The sequence below is a fragment of the Lithobates pipiens genome, unplaced genomic scaffold (genome assembly GCF_037356315.1).
Source record: "Lithobates pipiens isolate NorthernLeopardFrog02 unplaced genomic scaffold, aLitPip1_a1.2 Scaffold_22, whole genome shotgun sequence".
NCBI lineage: Eukaryota > Metazoa > Chordata > Amphibia > Anura > Ranidae > Lithobates > Lithobates pipiens.
In genome coordinates, this window is record NW_027507784.1 from 193,747,640 (window position 1) to 193,752,145 (window position 4,506).

Consider the following 4,506-nt stretch of genomic DNA (forward strand, 5'->3'; position numbering starts at 1 on the left):
GTCAGGAGAGCTTTTCCCTGCTGATGCTATATCATCTTTGGGCCGCAGTACTGGCGTCCACCAGCGGATGGATCCTGGCAGTATGGAGCAGGCAGCACCTCCTGCAATCAGGTGTCACTTGAGGCCAATCACAGGCCTATAAATAGCTGGCAAGCAGTCATATGTTTGCCTCGGTATTGTTCCTTGTGCCCTGACCTGCTGCTTGCGATCCTGAACCTGTTCCTGTACCCTGAACCTGTGACCTGTGGCTCTGATCCTGTTTCCCTGTCCTGGTCCCAACCCTGTCCCACCTGTTACCATTATTCCTGTCCTGAAGTCTGATCCATCCATCCTCTCCCTGTCCTGTGTTCCTTACCCCATTTGCTGATCTCCCCGTGTATGACCTTGGCCTGGCTTGTGACTCTGATTCTGGACTGCCCTTGTTTATTTGCTGATCCTCTGTGTATGACCCTGGCCTGCCTATCGTTTACGGTACTTGCATTTCCCATTTATTGTACATATCTGTCTGTTGTTGTTTGGGGGTCTTTGTTGGTTGGTTTATTGCACTGTGTGGTTGTATTCATATTATTCACTTTCTTTAATAAATCATATTTCACTTATACACGTTTGGGTTTCCTCTGTTGCAGTCCACACAGTTCTGGTCTTATCTGGTACGTGACATGTTGTAACTCCAACACCCCTTCTCAACAGCTAAGGCTTAGTCTGTTAAATCCATATTCTTTGTAAGCCTTGAATGTCTTTCAGTGGTCAGGGGCTTTGTAAGGATATCTGCTGTCATATCCTCAGTTGGGCGATAAAGTAACTCAAGAAGACCTTGCTCTTGAAGATCCCTAATAAAGTGGAACTTCACATCATCAATGTGCTCGGTTCTTATATTAACTTCTTCCATGTGCGCAAGTAAAGGCATCCTTAATTGTCCTCATAGATTTCTGTTGGTCTAAGCTGTGGTTGACCCAAGTCTTTTAATAGCTGTCTCAGCCATATAACTTCTTGGCTTGCCAGCGCTGCAGCAATGTATTCTGCTTCAGTAGATGACAGTGTAACAGAGTTGCTTTTTACTAGTCCAACTGATGGCACCTCCTGACAGAAAAAATAAATAGCTACTGGTATATTTTCTGTCACTGGCGTCTCCTGCCCAGTCAGCATCCACATATCGTGTTAAGGTGCTTTCATCACTTGCCGGTAACTTTAACTTGTAGTGCGAAGTCCCTTTAAGATAGCAAATGATTCGCTTTGCAGCATTCCAGTCCCTTTTACTTGGCATCGAAACCTTTCTGCATAGGATTCCAACAGTTGCTGCAATGTCCGGCCTTGTAGCAGTGGTAAGGTACAGCAATTTCCCTATTGCTTTCCTGTATTGAGTATTAGTAGGTAATGGGTTATCTTGACAATTCATCTCCTTTAGGTAGTTGGTTTCCATGGGAGACTTTACTGGTTTGGCGTCTTCCATTCCAAATGTTTTGTTTATTTCTTGTATTTTGTGTCTTTGGTTCAGAAGAAAGCTGCCATCTTCCTCTCTCTCGATCTGGATACCGAGGTAATTCTTTATGTTGCCAAGATCTTTGGTGTCAAAGTGCTGATTTAGTTTTTCCAGTCTTTCTGCTTCGTCCCTTTCTTGCTCAAAGCAAATCAGGATATCATCCACATAAATAAGCATATAGACCCATCTGTTTGCCAGTTTGTGTATAAGCAGGGGTCTGCTTTACTCCTTAGAAAGTTTTGATGTGTAAGCACTTCATTTAAAAATAAAATCAATAATGATCCTGCGCATTTAAAAATGTGTATATATAAATAATGAATCCAAGAAGTGCAACGTGCTATAAAAACTGAATAAATAAATAATAAATGAGTAAAAAGCAGGCACCATAAATAAGTCCATATAATGAGTCTCTAGATGTTTTCAGTGGCACCAGAAGTGTTCAAATAACTTCTCATCAGAGAAACAGGAGGTAAGGAAATACACAATGTAGTATGGAAAGATATGGGCTCTCAAAACTCTCACCTCTACTCTTTGATAAAACATCACATCAGGTAAAATGAATAGCCTCCATTCTCTCCTTTACCACCAGGGGATCTTCAATAATTAATAGCTTGAAAATCATGGACATCCACACTGAAGGCCTGAACATTGAGTTTGACTTAAATTGTTTTTTGAGTAATTTTTAATATTTTTATTTATTTCTTCATGATACCCTAATATTTTGGTGATTGGTCTATGTAATTATATTCATATATTATTGATGTCATACTTCATTTCCGGTATGCGACTCTATTTTTTATAATGCGATTTTTAATAGCTTTTTTTCCCTTTATTTTATTTATATATATATATATATATATATATATATATATATATATATATATATATATATATATAATATAGTAATGTTCAGGGGGCCAGGTAGATCGCAGGACACAGGCTTTTCATACAACAAAGGGTTTATTAACTTAAATAGCTTTACAGCAGCCAAAAACAAAAGGAAAAAGGGTTTGTAGTCTCACCGACTTGCAAAGTCCAGAATAGCTGTCTTTATCGAAACAGAGCTTGATCTTGATGGCAGGTAGCTTCCCCTGCCAGGAGCCTTCCAAACAGGACACTGCTGTCCACTTCAGTTGCTGCAGTCCAAAATAAACACCATCCACCATCCACCATCCACCATGTCTTCTCCACTCCTCCACACCCATCTACCACTTCCTGTCTTGTTTTTTTAAAGACACTTCCTTAACAGGTGGGTTAATCAATTTTATTCCCTTAAAGAGACCACAACCCAGAGGGGAAATATAGCATCCTTCCAGGACCCAGCCACGGCGTCCTGTACATATCCCCCCCCTGTGCCCCAACGCCAAGGAGGTGGAGGCAACAGTGGAGCTCAAACAATGGACTCGGGAGAGGGCATCTGCATTTTGATGCAGTCTCCCAGGCCTATGCTCCACTACAAATTGAAATTCCTGGAGTGCCAGGAACCACCGGGTAACCCTGGCATTAGTCCCTTTTCCCTGTCTCAGCCATGTTAAAGGGGCATGGTCAGAAATCAACCTAAGCTTCCTCCCCAAAAGGTAATATCTGAGGGATTCCAGAGCCCACTTAATGGCCAGACACTCTCGTTCAATTATGGCATAGTTTTTCTCCGCTGGTGTTAACTTCCTGCTGAGGAAGACTATCGGGTGTTCCTCGCCATGAATAACCTGTGACAACACCGCTCCCAATCCTACATCGGAAGCATCAGTCTGGACAACAAACTCTTTTGAAAAATTGGGTGCTACCAGGACAGGGTGTTGGCACAGCGCCGACTTGAGCTCCAAAAAAGCCTTCTCAGCGTCTGCATTCCACTCCACCATGACCGATTTCCGACCCTTAGTCAGATCGGTCAACGGAGCCGCCAACGTGGCAAAGTTGGGTACAAACCTCCTGTAGTATCCCACCATGCCCAGGAATGCACGTACCTGCTTTTTTGTGAGGGGGCGGGGCCAATTCTGTATAGCCTCTATCTTGTTGACCTGAGGTTTCACTACCCCTCTACCCACGATATAACCCAGGTATTTCACCTCCTCCATTCCCAAAGCACATTTTTCAGGGTTTATTGTAAACCCCTCCTTCCAAAGAGAGTCCAGCACTGCCTGCACTTTGGGCAAATGTGATTCCCAGTCTTTGCTAAAAATGACTATATCGTCCAAGTATACTGAGGCATACTTCCGGTGAGGTCGTAAAATCCTATCCATTGCTCTCTGGAACGTGGCTGGAGAAGTTTGCAATCCAAAAGGCATCCTTTTGTACTGAAAACTCCCCTCTGGGGTAGAAAAAGCAGTTTTCTCTCTAGCGGCCTTAGTCAACGGTATTTGCCAATACCCCTTGGTAAGGTCTAACGTAGTGATATACCTGGCTGGACCTAGTCTCTTGATAAGCTCATCTACCCGGGGCATGGGGTAGGCATCAAACCGGGAAACTTCATTAAGTTTCCGGAAATCATTACAAAATCGCAGAGTCCCGTTGGGCTTCGGTACCAACACAATCGGGCTCGACCATTCACTCTGCGATTCCTCAATAATCCCTAGGTCTAACATCTTTTTTACTTCCTCTGAAACGGCCTTCCTTTGAGCCTCTGGGATGCGGTAGGGCCGGACAAAAACTTTGACTCCTGGTTCTGTGACAATATCATGCTCTATGACACTAGTAAGGCCTGGCAAGTCTGAAAATTTTTCTTTATTTCTCTGCAAGAACTCCTTTGCCTGCTGACTTTGGGTTTTAGACAGGGTATTTGCTACTTGGACACTCTCCACCCCAACCCGAGGCTCAAGTTTTGTACTAGCCAGGGAGGTCACTGGTTCCCTGTTTGTCCAGGGCTTTAACAAGTTTACATGATATATCTGGAAGGGTTTCCTCTTGCCTGGCTGGTGGACTCTATAATTTACCTCTCCCACTTTTTCTACAACCTCGAAAGGGCCTTGCCATCTGGCCAAGAACTTACTTTCCACAGTGGGAATCAACACTGCTACTCGATCCCCCAC

The 4,506-nt window shown here is 43.5% G+C and overlaps 1 pseudogene; it reads right to left on the reverse strand.

Annotated features, from left to right (window-relative positions):
* Positions 1-553: 553 nt before the first annotated feature.
* Positions 554-1,649, reverse strand: LOC143925468 (uncharacterized; annotated as a pseudogene).
* Between the last annotated feature and the right edge of the window lie 2,857 nt (positions 1,650-4,506).